Here is a 17,635-nt window from a genome sequence, read left to right as displayed (position 1 = left end):
ACTAACCTATACCATTTAAATTTACAAAAAACAAACAATTAAAAAACTGGCCCAATTACTTCTATGCTTTCATAATAATTTAGTTTTAAATAGTGCTTTCAGAATTTCAAAACTCTTCCTTCCCCCTACACATTTTCCTTATAGCACTCTCTCAGAAGCAAACACTGTTGTTTGAACCAGGAAAAAAGGTACACCGGGAAGTTTATATACTTTGCTTATAGTAACATATTTAATTTCAGAATTTGGATCTAGAGAATTCAATCTGAGAACTATGGTGCTTTCTTTTAGTTATTTTAGATTTTGTAAAAAATGAAATATTTATTTGGGTATTGGGTAATTTATTTGGGTAAATTCACACCCAACAGGTGCAACACATGCTATCTGGGAGATGGACACACTTATCACATTGACTCAAACTGCACAAAAGCAGATCATGTAACCAAAACGATTGTACCCTCATAATATTCTGAAATTTTAAAATAATGAAAAAAATGAAAGGTTTAAAAGTTCAGAAAACAAAGTGTAAAGAATAAGGTAATAATCAGCAGTACCACCAGGCACAGTGGCTCACGCCTGTAATCCTAGCACTCTGGGAGGCCGAGGCAGGCGGATGGTTTGAGCTCAGGAGTTCGAGACCAGCCTGAGCAAGAGCGAGACCCTGTCTCTACTAAAAAATAGAAAGACATGATTTGGACGGCTAAAAATATATAGAGAAAAAATTAGCCGCGCATGGTGCTGCATGCCTATAGTCCCAGCTACTCGCGAGGCTGAGGCAGAAGGATTGCTTGAGCCCAGGAGTTTGAGGTTGCTGTGAGCTAGGCTGATGCCACGGCACTCTAGTCCGGGGAACAGAGTCAGACTCTGTCTCAAAAAAATAAAATAAAAAAACAATAATAATCAGCAGTACCCATTTTTGTCAAATCTTAACAATTGCCATATTTTCTTCAGTTTATTAAGAGAATATTACAGAAACAATTGATGCCCAATTATCTCTTCTCAAACCACTTCCCTCCCTCTCATCCCAGAGGTGCTGTTATGCAGCCAATCACAATTCTAAAATGAGTATTTATTGCTCTCATTCAACTCATATAATATTGCTTCATATTTAAGCATTAATTAATTATATGTATTTTATTATAGAGCCATACTACTTGTATAGTGCTGCAATTTGCAGTTACAGTCATGCACCACATAAAGACATTTAGGTGAAGGACTTATCTTTGGTAGTCCCACTAGATCATAATGGTGCTGAAAAATTCCTATCACCTGGTGACATCTTGATGATCCTGAGCCTGTGTAGGCCGAGGTTAATATATGTGTTTGTGTCTTAGTTTTTAACAAAATGGTTTAAAAGGAAAAAAATTCTATTAATAAATTAAATTTAAAAAGCTATAGATAAGGATATAAAGAAAAATATGTTTGTACAGCTATACAATGTGTGTTTGAAGCTTAGTGTTATTTAAAAAGGGTCAAAAATTTTACAAAAATTAAAAAGTTTGAAAGTAGAAAGTTACAGTCAGGTAAGGTGAATTTCTTACTAAAGAAAAAAATTTTTTATAAATTGAGTGTAATGTATGCTCACAGTATTTATAAAGTCTACAGTAGGGTACAGTAATGCCCTGGGCTTTCACATTCGTTTACCACTCAGAGCAAATTCTAGTCCTTCAAGTTCCATTGATGGTAAGTGCCCTTTGCAGACTAACTCATTTTTTTTATCTTTTATACTGCACTTTTATTCTACCTTTTCAATGTTTAGGCATATCAGATATACAAATATTTACAATTGTGTTATAATTGCCTATAGTACTCAGTTCAGTAATGTTCTGTACACGTTTGTAGTCTAGGAACAGCAGGTTAAACCATACAGCCAAATGTGTAGTAGGCTATACCATCTAAAATGTTCGCACAGTGACAAAATTGCCTGAGGATACATTTTTCAGAACATATCCCCTTCATTAAATAAGGCATAGCTGTATTTATACAACATAGTTGGTGAGTTTTTTTCAAGTTGATACATATCCTTCTGTTTCCTTCTTTTGGGGAATTATAAAATTTCCTTTTACAAATTTAAAACCATTATAGATGTTTTTGTTAATGTTTTTTGACTTTAATCTTATTTTACAGAAATGTTGCAAATCATAATGTTGTGAATATTTAGTTATGTACATATGTTAATAGTTTTGGAATTTTTTGAGTAAATATTTAGAAGCGTAATTGCTAGTTCAAAGGGTAACTGCATTTTCTACTTTAATATATATTACAAATTTCTCTCTAAAGCATGTGTATTTGTATTAAACTTAACTGCCATTTGGTATTAAGAAACTTCTAAAATTTTGTCAATGAAGTTGTTTTATTTTAGGCATGAATTTCTTGCTTCTAAAAAAATACAGTCCAACATATAATATGATGTGGTGGGTTGCATTCTGTCCCCCCAAAAAAAGATATGCCGAAATTTTAATTTCCAATAACTCAGAATGTGGCCTTATTTGGAAAGAGGATCTCCATAGAGGTAATCAAGCAAAAATTAGGTCATTAGAGTGAACCCTAATCCAATATGACTAACATCTTTATAAAAAAGGGAAAATTGGACATAGAGACAGACATTCCCAGAGGGAGACAAAGTAAAGAGACACAGGGAGCACACCATATGGAGAGGGTTGAATGCAGGGATGCATTTACCAGTCAAGGAACACCAAAGATTCCTGGCACACCACCAAAAGGTAGGAGGAGGCAAGAAGGACGGATTCCCCTACAGATTTCAGGGGAAGGATGGCCCAGACAACACTGTGATTGTGGACTTCTAGATTCCAAAACTGTGAGACAAGAAATTTCTGTTGTTCCAAGCCAATAAGTTTATGACACTTTGTTATTGCAGCCTTAGGAAACTGAAATAATACCGAAGGTTTCCTGCCACTTGTATTGCAGGCACCTGCCCCGAGGAGTCATGGCAGCAAATGCTAATCTAGGTACAGCTGTGCAGGGATTTGTCAGAGGTAGTTAAAGTTTAAAATCAATTGACCTTATAAAAGCGAGATTACCTGGGCATAATTTAGCATGTTAACTAATCACGTGAGGATGGAGGAGTGGAGATACATCTGCAACCAACTGTAAAGCCACCAGGAGCCAGCGAGAGAGAGAGGCCTGGAACAGAGGCTCTGAAGGAACTACCCTGCCAACACCTTGATTGCAGATTTCTGGACTTCAGAACCGTGAGGGATTAAATTTACCTTATCCTAAAACACACAGTGTAGGGTTCTTTGTCAGGGAGCCCTGGGAAACTAATACGCAACATAAAAGTGGGGCAGTTTTTGTCCAAGCCAGTTCTGGGGCCCAGCAGCCTGAACCATGTTTCCCCCTTTCTGACCCTATTTCTAACCTCTTTGTGTTCCTGGAGTTTCTCTGACATCAAGTTGAGAAACACCACAGTAAACCATGTACTTAGAGAAATCCTTCATTTGTAAAATTTCTACCCTCAGTAACAACAGTAATAGAAAGAGAAAAACACAGAAGCTTTCTGTCAGCTTTCATACAGCTTTGTGGTGTTATTCTAACTAAATTAGTCAAAATGCTGTGCAAGAAATGCATATATATTTACAAAAAAAGTGTATATTTGCAAATAGGACTATGTTGGTGGAAAAAGGGTTATTCAAATTATTCATTCTCAATCATTTTAAACTGGATAAATCCCTATCCCAAAATCGTTAGTCACAGCCTCCCACATTTCTCCAGCCCCAAATTATTAATAATTGATTGTTTGATCCTGAATGACTTTTGCCCTGTTCTCCATTGTATTCATCATTAAAACTGATATATAGGCAATATATTAGGACCCAAGATCATGAAGAAGAATGTGGACCCAAGAAAACCACTCTATGATTTGGGGCAAAATACTTCTACATCCATAAATTTTCCCATCTGAAAAATGAAGATATAGTCTACCTTTTAGTTTAAATAGCTTAATATATGTCTACCCCAAAGAAAAGCATATGATGCATATTAATCTCATGAATATTAGCTATTTTTAAGCAGTGCTATGTAAATGTTAAATTTATGGGCATTGTTTAGTAGTTCTAAATGCACATATGAGATCATACTATGTGTATTTTTCTATTTTTAATGTGTCAATATATGAAAAATATAGAATGATTATTTCCACAAATTTATTTAATATTTTAAAATCCTATGAAGATTTTAATTTACAGTAAATTTGTTGCTGAAGTATAAATTAGATGAGATTATATAATGTGGCATTAAAGATTATATTATAATACATATTTTTTTGAATCTCTACCAATTTTTGAAATTCCCCTTTGTCTTAACCACAGTGGCAAACTGGTTAGAAACTTAGGAAGATAAGATTTATAAACTGTATGAAGTATATGTTTTCAAATGAGAAAAATAGTCTTTCTTAGTTCATTCAGGCTGCTATAACAAACTACCATAGACTGATATCTTTTTGGTTCATCAGTGTGTAAACCAATTTATAATCTCCCTAATTCTAGAGTAAGTATGAATGTTTACATTGGGATTACATGGATATTTTATGTGTATGTACTTATTCAATTGTATTTTAAAATAATGAAATGTGTCAAATTTCTGTTTTCAGAACTTTTTTTTATTAAATGGTTTATAAAACATTGAACTTCCATATTTAAAATAGTCTTAAAAATAAGATTCAAGTACTAAGATTTATTATGGCAAAGAGCTCACACTTAAGTTGAAGTAATTAACTGATGGTTATTAATCCTACCAATCAATCCATTTTACTTCCAATGGTAAGAGTTTAGCATGCTCGTATGGGGGCCACTATTTTCCTTGCTATGGCCCTCAATTGAAAAGTAATTTCTTTCTTTATATTTCTTATAGTAAGTTTGTACTTACTTGCTGCATTTGTACTGCAGCACAACCTAAGTCAGTAAGGTTTCAGTTTGTGTTGCTAATAAGACATACTGCTGGCATGTTCTCAGATTTTGTTTGACAAATGAGTTTAGTGAGAATAGGAGCAAAACAAAGAATCAATACTATTTTTCTTGCCTATTAGCTTCCAAACATTTCACGATACAGACACAAAGTGAACAGCACACTGCTCAGCATCTCAGCATATCTCTAATTGCTTTTGTGATGCTATTCAAGTAATGTCAGTAGGAACTACAGCAACTGGCTGTCTTTGACCACTCTGATTACAGTTGTTTAAGGCTGGATACCCCAGAATAAATAACCGTTAGACTTTTTTTTTTTTTAATTAAGAACAAAGAGAGATAGAGTACCAAAAGTGCCTCTTTTCTTTTCATTTTTTTTTTCCCAGTAGAAATCAGTCTCTTTGACCAGCAGAAGGTCAAGACCTGCCCAACATGATTAAAATTAGGAAAATTTCATTCAGCCGACTAAAGTTAAAAAAAAAAAAAAAAAGATGCCACATTTCTATTTATGGATTAAATGTAAAAACTCAGAAGGGTGCATATAATCTAAGAAATTTTGTCCTCCACAGAGAATAGGTTAGAAATATGTGGTCCAAATATTTGATTTTTACTCTTTAAGATTATCTGAAGTAGCAATTGAGTGCAGGTACTCAAAGTGAGTTTATAAAACTTAGGAAAAAATTAGCTTAACATTACAAAATCTGCATAAATACAATTTTATTAGGTTTGCTACTGTTAAAAAGGATGATAAAATATTTGGAATAGTTTAAAATTATATAGCTTAATGGTTGAATAAATACATATATACATATACAATAATTAAAATTAGCCCAGTATTCACAATTATAGAATTGAGGTAGTGAGTAAGCAGATGTTCATTGTGCCACCCTTTCAACTTACAGCTACATGGTAAATTTTTAATAAAAAATAGGTATAAAATTATTTCACATAGTGGTTTACTGCTTAACTGTGAGTTCTTGAAAGATAGAAACTGGGTATTTGGTCTCTGTTTATGTCCCACACCCAGAAGAGTGTCATCAAGGCCCTCAATGGACAGGCACAAAGAAAATGGATACAGATAAAAATAAAAATAAAAGAATACAGTTATATTTATAGAATGCTGACTTTATACTACACATAGTATTAACTGTTTGACGTAAATGATTTGAACTTAATTAGCACATGAATCCTCTAGGAAAGGTATTTTAAATGTGTTCATTTTATATAAGCAAAAACTGGGAATTAGAGAGTTAAATAACTTCCTCAAGCCAATCAATTGGTATGTTGAATAAATGAATCAGTGGAAATTTTGTAGGGTAAGAGTCGTGAATAATTCACAACCTATGTTGTATTCTTCATTAAAGAGAATACATAAAAGAATTGATTATAAGACTGATGAAATGACAGTAGCTGGAATAGAGTGCGAGAGTGAACCAAATCATTCTACCAAAGCCACCATTACTTAAATGCAGGTGTAAAGACCTTTGCATTTTAGAGCATAAATTCATGCTTTACTGGTGGGAGAGCTGCAGTGGAGGTAGGGTTTAAATTACTGACCCCAGTGAGGGCTGGGTGACTCCTAAATTTAGGGTCCTTTCAGCTTCCTAGTTGTCTTGTTCTCTATTATCACTTTTACCCTGCTTAACGTGGTTATCTGTAAAAACATACATATTTTTTTCTTTTGACACATTTTTTCTTTTTTTTTATTTATAGGCACTTAATTATACCAGTCTATTAACAGACTTTTTAATATGCAAATACATAAACACTAGTACTTAGTGCTAATTGGCTAATCAATCATGGGAGTCTTCCTTATTTCCCACAGTCTGAAGATCTATGAAGGCCATTTTTGTGTTTGAGAATTACCTTTAGGTAAAGCCTGAAGTAAATACAGAGGAGATGTAAACCAATAATGATCTTTATATAATATTATTATGTAACATTTATTTTCCCATTAACAGTCTGATTTTAGGGGGCTTATTATAAAGTGGTAGGTAATTATTACACAGGCATATATGTCATTACTACACATGAAGATTCAATTACTGGTTAGACATGCAAGTAGACTCCTCATTATATTATTAGCATAAGCCATAAGCCTTATGAATTAACTTGGTTATTAATTAAACTCTTGATAAAAAATATATATGTCACTATTCTTAATCATTTGTATGTATTAAAGTTTTGACTTTTGTATTCAAATTAGAATTTATAAATATCAACCACAGTTGAGGAACTAATTCAAAATCATGTCTGTATTTTTATAAGCCTAGTCATCTGTCATTTACTTGCATTTACTAAGTTCCTGCTAGGTGCTAGACACAGTATTGTGAATCAACAGGAAGAGAAGAATTCAATGTAAGATGTTGCTATTAATATAATTTATTTTAAAGGCAGGAGTTCTCACCCAATGCCAGGAATGGGTGGCATTTATGTTGAATGGTAAATTCACCATAAATGTCATGGCAGACATTTATGCTTCACCCTACAAACTGCACACAGTTCTTAAGCACCTTTCAGTACCAAACTTCCCAGAGCCTTTTAGCTAGGCTACACTCCCTGCAGTTGTGACACAACAGTCAAAATACAATCTGCATTGTGGCCTCTCTATATTTTCGTATAAGATGATGAGAATGTTCTTAAGAAAGCATGCTTTCATTGGCCTTTTTATATTTTTTTATAATTATCATGGGTACATAGTAGTTATATATATTTATAGAGATTTAAAGGAAAATGGTAAGAATCTTAAAAGAAAACCGAGCACAGCGCTGAGGCTCTATTGCTTCCTTCGTAAATGAGGCAGTGGGCTCGGGTGATCTTCCTTATTCATTTTAGTGCTCACAATACACAGCTAGGTATATTCAGAATCAGCTCATCTTTGATTGCTGTTATCCACAATCAGTCATTCAAAACTAAGGGAGATCAGCATGATGAAGCATGTCGCTGAGTACACCAGTGCGCTGAAGTGAGAAAAAGCAAACCTGGGTGATATTTTAATAGTCTCTCCTCTTACAGAAGACAGGCAGGAAATTGAGAAATAGGGCTTCCTTTTATCTTTCCAGGGTCTTACACAGAGGTGAATGACCAATTATTTGTGCAGAAATGTTTAAAATATTTAATAAATATATTTATATTTATATACATGGAGATGAAAAAAAAAATGATTCACTTGAGTATCTTGTGGCTCCAGAAATTAGCCAGTCAGAGAAAGTGAGAAAGAGTAGGTGTATATATGTAGGAACGTTCAAGAGATATACTTTCTGACTTAGAAGATCTGTGTCATGGGTCTGCAGGCCCTGAAACATTGGTCAGGTATAATTTTAAAAGGATACGACAACCTTCATCCCAGTCAGTCAACTCTGAGGTTCCAAGTTACCAAGTACCCTAAACAGAGGCTAAACAAAATGATGAAAACGTCTAGGGCAAGTAGTACTTAAAAGTTAGATGAATATCATATTGAATAGTTTGCTACTCCTGGGATGGTAGGTCAGGATTCAGCATCTTGCTAGTAGGCTGAGGGTGAAAAGCAAGTCAATTCCAGAAAGGATGTCAGGGACCAAACCACTCTCCAGGCCTGGACCTGCTGCACAGGGATGGATGCTAGGTGCCAGTGGTCACTAGTAAGACATCAGATCCTATTCTTTTTACACTGAGTACTTGTCAGTTCAATAAATACTAATAAGTTTGTATTAAATGCCTTATCTGAATGGTAGCAAAGGAAGACATAATAACCAATTATAACCTCTAGTGGACCCACCTATTTAAACTACACAAGGTGAAACAGTAGCAGGAAAGACAACTTATTAAAGCAACACTATTATTGAGTGCTGTTCAAAAACACAACAATTTTAACAAGTGCCCAGAGCCAATTTCTTTGATGCCTAAGTGGTCAATGGTAATTTACCACTCAATGTTCAGACCTCATTTCACTAGGCCTGTGGACAGCACTTGTCTTCATTGATGTCTCCCTCCACACTGGCACACGTTCTTCTCTTGGCATCCAAGAACTAAACTCCACTTCCCTCTTCACTCATTGGCACCTCCTTTTCTTATTACTCTCATTTGCTGATTTATCACTTTGTATATGATGTCTTTAATGTTGCCCTGGGCCCAGATTCAATCATTGATCCTTTTCTCATTGGTGTCTGCACTCACATTAATATGTTTGGTATTCTCATCCAGTCTCGTGGCTTCACATCTATATGTGCTTGATTCCTATACGCAAATACCCAACCCACCGTATCTTTTAAACTCAAGACTTGAATACCTGACCTCACTTAAAAGGGCAGTGGACATTCAAAACTCAACATGGTCAAAACTCAACTGAACCTCCCCCAGCTGGGGTGAAGATAACTTCATTTTTCCACTTGCTCACACTAAAATTCTTAGAGTTAGTACTGACTCACATTTTAATTGCTTGACCTACATATATATTTTTGACATGAAATTCTGTTGACTATAACTATGTATAGAATTTGATTACGTCTTTCCACATTAACTGCTATAACATTAGTCCAAGTTAATATCAGTTCTTGCCACTCAATATGTTTATAATATCAGAATATTATGAAAAATTTATGAAAACTATAATTATTTTCCATGTGTATAGTGGCAACTTCTGTTTTTTTCTGACATAATAATTGAATTTATATGTATAAATATGTACAAATTGAATATATGTGTATATTTATAAAATAATAAATAGACAATATTAGCTCCATCATATGTGGTTATTAAACTTAGGTCCAAAAGTTTAATTAGTAGAGTTGGGGAGAGAATCATGAGAATATTTCCTCCAAAACATAATAAAATTTGAGATTAATTAAGTATGGACATCAAATTTTAATTTTCAATCTCAAACTCACTGTGGTAGGCAGAATAATGTTCCTCTAAAGATGTCCAGATCCTAATCCCAGAACCTGTGAATATGTTATGTTGCATGGCAAGGAGGAATTATGGTTGTAGGTGGATTAAGTTGCTCATTGGTTGACCTTAAAATAAGAAGATTATTCTGGATTATATGAATATGTCCATTGTTACCTCAAAGGTTCTTTTAAATGGAAGAGGGAGACAGAAAAAAAGATGAGAGACAGACAGAGGTTTGAAGATGCTAAACTCCTGACTTTCAAGGTAGAATCAAGTGGCATGAGCCAAAGATGCACATAGCCTCGAAGATTCTCTCCTAGAGCCCCAAGGAACAAACATAGCTCTGTCGTCTTTTGGGTTTAACCCTAGAAGACCCATTTCAGACTTGTGATAATAAATGTGTGTTGTTTGAAGCCACTAAGTTATTGATAATTTATTCTAGCATTAATAGGAAACTAATTGACCCACTCAAATACTAAAATCATACATTTTCCCCTCTACAAGTCAACATTTTTCTACCTACATTGAATATGTAAAGATAAACTTTAAATCAGAATGATTTTCCTTAATTTTAATTTTGATAACTGATCTTGCTGTGTAGCTATTTTCTGATGCTTGGGTGTTCATTCCTCTTACTATGCATTTTTGTTCACTCTACTGCCCAACATGCTGCTTCCTCTGCTTCTACAGGTTTTGGCTTCATGTCTCTTTTATTCCACAGCTTCAGCATTAATCTTTGCTGATGCTGCTGGCACTTTGTCACAGATCTTCCATTTGATGTACCTCCCTCTGGCAAAATTTCTCAAAACATTTATCAGTGTTTCCTGATAGGAAGTGAAAATCAATATCCAGAGTGATGTAGAAATTTAACAATCTTTTTTACAAGGAAAAATTATTTTAATACAATCAAGAAATGTAGCCACTTATGATTATACCTTGTGATAGAATATATTTTGTAATGTGTTAAGTGAAATTTAAGAAATGCATCATTGAGTGCACTGATTAAGTGAAAGGGAAATATATTTGTGTTCTCGTTTAATATGTGGAGTCTTTTAGACGTTTTTTGATACAGTATTTTATTCACTTTAACTATGTAACTCAATTTTTTGCAGCTATGCAATTTCTAAGACTTATTTCTCTGTTTTTCTTACCTAGATCTTGCATTTTTTGTGCTGCTATAAAATCCAAAATCACATCATTACCATTTGCAGTAAATAACCCTAAGGCCTAAAATATAGATATGAGTATAGATATAAATTCACCATTTTAGAAAGAAAAGAATGTGTTGTTTCTAAGTAAATAATATATGGCATAAAACTCAAAGAATAAAAAGCTGAAAGCAAAAAAATAAAAATATATCAAAGCAAATTTTTAATAATAATCAATGAATGTAATTGAAAATATATCTTAATCTTACATAATAGAAAAGTTAAATTGATCAAATTACTGTACCAAAAAATAATATAATACATAATTAAAGTTTAAAGCATGATATTCAATTTATATTTACATTTAAAATAAATAAAATGATTCTTTAAAACATACAGGAATTGCTGAACTTCCAGATATCTGTTATACTGATACAAGAAATTTTTGTTTCTAAAATTTCCTTCCTATTAAGGAAAGAGTATGAAAATATATTAGGAGGCTAGAATAAAATGGGTATTATAAATGCATGCATCAATTTTAGGAGTACTACAAATAGGTCTCTTGCTGTACATGAGGAAGAAATCTTCACTCCTACACAACATTCCCCACCCACTCACCTGCTGGCTGAGTTTACCATTATTCATAGTTTGTCAAGCTTCATAACATTCATAATCTGTCACAATAATTCCCTTATGTGTTTATTCTTATTTTTGTAATAATAGAGTCAATGCTCATTATATTTTGTACGTATTTCTTCTCTATTACTCAGTTATTTATTTTTATTTATTTTTGATGGGCTGAATTTATTGTCAATAATTCATTTTTTAAAGAAGAGAGCATAATTGCCATATTTCGAAGTGTAATATGGCAATTGACAATAAGAGATGGTAGCTTTTACATTTAAGGGGAAAACTGGCTGACTGTAACATTATTGGGTCACACATTCCTCCCCTTAAAACTCTGATATTGTTCTCCTCTCTTTTTGCATTGGATGACTGAGGGTAGCCTAATTTGTCCCTCTTGTGGATGACTTGCTTTTGCTGCTTGAACTCCTTAAGGTTTGTTTTGTTTTGCTTTGTTTTTAGTAAATAACTTCAGAATATAATTTGTTCTATACCAAATTTTCCTGAAATTATTCCTACATTTCAGGGAATTTTTCTTGAATTTTATCTTTGATTATCTTTTCTCTTCCATTTGCCTAATTTTTCCAAAAGTTACCATAAAATATCTTTATGCTTAAGTATTTTTTATCTTTTATATGTACGATTATCTAACAGGATAGTATTTGTCATTTCCTTCTGTATTCACTTATGTCAAGCTGTTCCATTTTAGTCATTTGATTTCCATCCATGCTTATTTATTTTTTGATTATAATAAATTTATTAGATCTGCAATGATGTGTTTTTGATTCTCAAATTCTGTATTTGACTCTTAAAGTTCCTATTTAATCATTTGAAAGAAATCATTTAAAGTAAAACATAACATATGAGTATTACCTAGCTCCATGATTTTAAGATAAAAAACTTGACCTCTGAATTGAGGTATACTTAGGTTCTCTGCAATCATAGAAAATTCCAATCCAAAAATAATATACAAGGAAACATAAGAATTTCTGAATATTGGACATATTAGAAGGAGTGGGGGTGAAGAAAGTTGCAATAAATATAAGAGAGATAAGCCTAAGTTATTTCTTTATACCTTGCAATTGCAATACGTTTGCTAATATGTTATCTTATTTGAGACTTATGACATTTTGACAGAATTATTAAGCTGAATGTATACATCTTCTTACCCACTCAACTGCTTGATGTACTTTCTTTCATAATAACACTATTGATTTCTTCCTCACTATCTGGGCATCAAAGATTGACATTGATTTATTCATTCATTCATTTATTAAATTAATACATACAGACATATATATGCCTTATTTATATATATAGTATATATAATTATATATAATATATTATATAGATATATATATTCCTTAATTGGTTAAAACAATATATATAAAACTGTTTTAAGCAATTAAGGAATGTTTGTGACAAATTCCGGGCAAAAGTTCTCACCTTTCAGGTATGTATATCCTAACTGAAGGAATCAGTTAAAAACAATAAACAAAATAATACATAAACTCTATAAAACATTAAAGTGATATGTACCTTGGGGAATTAAAACAGAAAATATAGAAAAAAGACATGAGGGATCTGAAGGACCAGAGTCAGGAATATGGGAACTTTTCAGTATTAAATGTAACCCTCATGGCCTAACCACCTCCCAAAGGCTGAAACTCCTAATACCATCACATAGGTGCGGAGATTTCAGCATATGGATTTTAGGAGGACACAAATATTCAGACCATAGCAGTGATGAATTAATTATGATAATCACAGTGTTGAAGTAACCATAGATAAATGACATCAGATTGATAAGTGCTAACGGTTCTGAGGTAGGTAGAGGAAACAAAGCCCTCATTGTTTGCAGATGGAGAGGGCAAGTGGAGAACTTGCCTGGAGCACCCAGAGTTCTAGGTCTCTTATTTTCCAGAGGAAGTTGGATGGAACTGGGAAGGGGTAATATTACATTTTGTGGTATCACTGTTAAAATGCATATACTTATCTAACAGGAATAAACTCTGAAAAATCATATACTATCTATCAAGAATGAACTGATCTCCTAGTATCCCTTAAGGACCATTTATACTACACCACAGATAAAATTTTTCTCCATGAAAAACTTAGACTAGGACATTTCTTAAAAGATCATAGGCAAATAGTTGATGATTAAAAAATTCATATTTTGGAAATCAATGATGTCTGCCTATGAAAATGTATGAGGACATAAAGGGGTGGGGGAGAGAGAGAAAAGAAAAAAAAGACTGAGTTTTAGGACAGAAGAAAAATCAAACAGTTATTGGGAGGTATAGCAGGAAGGATTTGTTGACAAGAATTGAAGTAACTTTCTAATGGGGAATCTTGGCACAAAGACTCGAGGGCACTATTTGATTTTGGCAAGAGGATGAATGGACGAAGGAGGGAGAGCAGTGAGGGTATGTGGGCAGCAAAGACAGACAGCCTCAGACTGACTGCACAGGAAATATGCTTACCTTAAAAGGCATCAGGATAGGAAGTGCGATTCTTACTTTTCTTTTTCTTTTTTCACTGTACTTTCCATTAAACAGCAGCATTCAGTGATAAATGGGTCATGTTTTGAACTTCCACCTTTCTTTGAAAAATTATGTGATAATGTAATAAATCTTACTAACAAAAAGACTTCCTTGATACAGAGCTTTATGTTCCTTTCTGCTTTAACTTGTACCATAAACTGCTCTTGTCATTACTGTGTCCTTGACTTTCTCTGGTGGATCATTAATGAAGATATTAAACATGGCCAGCATTAACATCAAATCCTCTTGCCATTTATGGTCCTTTATTACATTCATCAAACGACTGTAGTTTAGTAACCCCTAGGCATATTCATAAGTACAAAAGAAAGATCATGGCTACATGGTAAATAATAGAAAACACATGTAACGTGGCTGCTTCTTTCATATACATTAAACTTATGTATTTCAAAATCTTTTATCCAATTTTCAAATATCAGTACTTTCTTCTAAGTAAATTTACATTCATTTTTCAAGTAAAAGTGTCAAACCCAATCATGTTTCCACCATAAGTTTATATGCTGTTTCCCACCACACATTGTGGTATGTCTATTTTTCTATCTGTCTTTGCTTTATCTTCTAAAATGTTGTCATCAGCCAAATGATTACAGTTTTAATGTTCTTTGTGTATTACTTATGGAATAATAATAACACTATGTTTCAAAATATTTACACTTTAAATAAATATTAAATTCCCATCAACTATTTCAAAATTTTATGTGTACTATAGTCTATAGTACTATAGTCTTTGATTTTTTTTACAATTCTGGGGAGAATTTTATTTATATCTAATAATATTAAAATGTTTTAAAATGTCCCCATTTAAAGAGTGTAAGTTCTAAATTTCAGGAAGTTACCTAACATCTGTTATATTGTGACATCTCCTATATTTGAGTATGAGGTTTCAGCTTGATGTCCTGCTATTCATACCACCTGTAATCATTAAACAAACTACTAATTCTTTCTATATAATTTATACATGAACGTTGAAATGCATTTTTTTAACGTATTAGACTCTGTGGACTGCCTGTTTACAAAAACTGCATAGAAAATCATATCCCTTGATGTTCATCTCAAGTGTCATTGCTGTGCAAATAGTTTAAACACATCAGATATTCAAGTCATACAGACTCTTCCCCAGACCTTCAAGTCCTAGAAGAAAAAGGTGTTACTCTTGTGATCCTAAGGAATTTTGTTTACATGACTAGCACGCTACCTTTCCCATTATATTATTGCCAGTTGTTTGGAGAATCTATTAATCTACTCTATCTAAGAAACTTGTGAGAGTTTAACTTTGTATAAATTTGTGTGTAGAAGTAGTATTATATCTGGTACATAAATGCATAATCAAGCAATATATGCTTAATTGAATTGAGTAACATAGCTGCTTCTATTGAAAAAAAGTGCTAAGAGGTAAAATGTGAGAGTAGAATGTGTGGGCTCTAGCTGAGAAATTAATGGAATAACAAAAGTATATTGCCTTCTCTGAAAACCATCACTATGTAAAATATCTCATAATTATAGGAGGAATTAACTTGATAAATGTTCTATCATAGTAAGAATCAGTGGAACTTTCATTTTCAATATGAAAGTCTTTGATCTCCCTTTAGTGAGCAAGAAGCATCTTTGCAAATACTAGAATTATTGCCTTTGGGTATGAGTTTCAAAATTTATTGACTGAATGTTACTTCCATTCATTAAACCTAAATACTAAGTGATAGGAAGAAAGAACTTCACAAATGTATAATGTAGTACTCAGAACTGCATTTAAATTACAGGCTGAGTTATTTCCATATGTTATAACAAAAATGCCATAATCTGAGTGGCTTAAATAACAAATATCTGTTTTTACAAACTCTGGTTTGTCCAAGATCAAAGCACCAGCAAATTGGGTGAGGGCTCTTTTTCTGGTTTTTACATTTTCATCTTCTCCTTGTACCTCCACATGGCTGAGAGAAAGAGCTCTGGTCTGTTTCTTTTATAAAGACACTAATCCCATCCTGGGGGCTCCACCTCTGTGACTTCATCTAAACCTCTTAATATACCATTCTTCTGATGTATTCAAGAGGTCCAATGTCATAATAATACCATCCCATTGAGAGCTGAGGTTTCAAAATATGAGTTTTGGTAGGACATAAACATGCAGTCTGTAACAGAGGGCATTTATATATGTTTCCATCATGTCCTGTGAAGGCAGATGGAATGTGTAAAGCTGAATCTACCTATGGTAAGATTTGCCATATTGGTGAAATGAAAAAAATGGCATATAATATTGACGATTCTGGTAACAAAGTGAGTGAAATAATTGACCCCTAATACGAGGATCAGATAATTGAAAAGACTCACAAGACTATACAGTCATGCAAGGTTTTAACAAAGGTGCATAATCACTATAGCAGAAGAAATGAAGCAAGAGAAATCATGGAGAAACCCAAGACTTCGAGGCCCAGCCTCCCATCGATTCTCAAACGTACAAGACACACAAGTCTTCAGATTATGACCTACCAAAAAAAAAAAATATATAAGGCACCTTGGTTGCAGGAAAGCTAAGACAGAAGTTTTCTGGGGTCTTTTATACTCCACTGGTCACATAGTTAGAATTAGACAGTCTAACAAGTTAATAGAGGTTCAAACCACTAGTCTTAACATTTTATCTAAACAGTGTAGACAAACTAGCACAAGGTATCTCTAGAATAGTTTTCAACACTAAACAGCATGTTATTTCTCACTAGTTAGCACAATTCAGGTTTATTTTGGCCAAGGATCAATACCATACTTCCTGGCATCCCTGAAAATAAGCACACAGTTACCCCAAGCCAGCCACAAGTAACCCTTATCCTTATATACCAGCATAGAGAAATAATTAAAAGTAGTAGGAGGTTATTAGAGAGGGAGAATGTTTAAGTATCCAAAGATTGTTAAGAGAACACAAAGATACCAAAAACTGTAAAGTGTCTGAGATTTTGGGATGCTTACAAGCTAAAAAGTTAACCTATCCAGTCTCAGGGATGCTGGCAAGAGACATGAGTCTTGAGTCAGAGATAAAAATAAAAGAGAAGCGGGTGCGGTGGCACATACCCACAGTTTCACTACTTGGGAGGCTGAGGCATGAGGATCACTTGAGTTCAGGGCTTCTAGTCCAGCTTGGGCAAGAACATAAAAGGAACTTCATATGCCGAAGACTGAGCAAGGCTAACATTAGGAAAAGGGAGACATTATTTTGTAGTTCTAGGGTTGTCTTATTCAAGCTTGTGTTCTAGCCTAGCAGAGCGTTTGGTTCAGCAGGTTAAACCATTCTTGGTGCTGCTAATGTGACTTGCTTCTGTGGATTGATTGTTTTTTATAAGTTAAAGCATGTTTCACTTTCCTAAGATGATTGCTCTGTAACTTTCATTCTTTTTGTCTCCATTATTTGTTATATTTGCTGGAATGGGATTATTTCTCCTTTATGTGTAGGCATATACTATTGAATTATTTGAGTCATGTTAGAGTGCTATTCTTATTTATGATACATCTGTCAACATAATGCCCTATATAG

The sequence above is a fragment of the Eulemur rufifrons genome, chromosome 5, assembly GCF_041146395.1.
Source record: "Eulemur rufifrons isolate Redbay chromosome 5, OSU_ERuf_1, whole genome shotgun sequence".
NCBI lineage: Eukaryota > Metazoa > Chordata > Mammalia > Primates > Lemuridae > Eulemur > Eulemur rufifrons.
Note: the sequence above shows the minus strand (reverse complement) of the source record.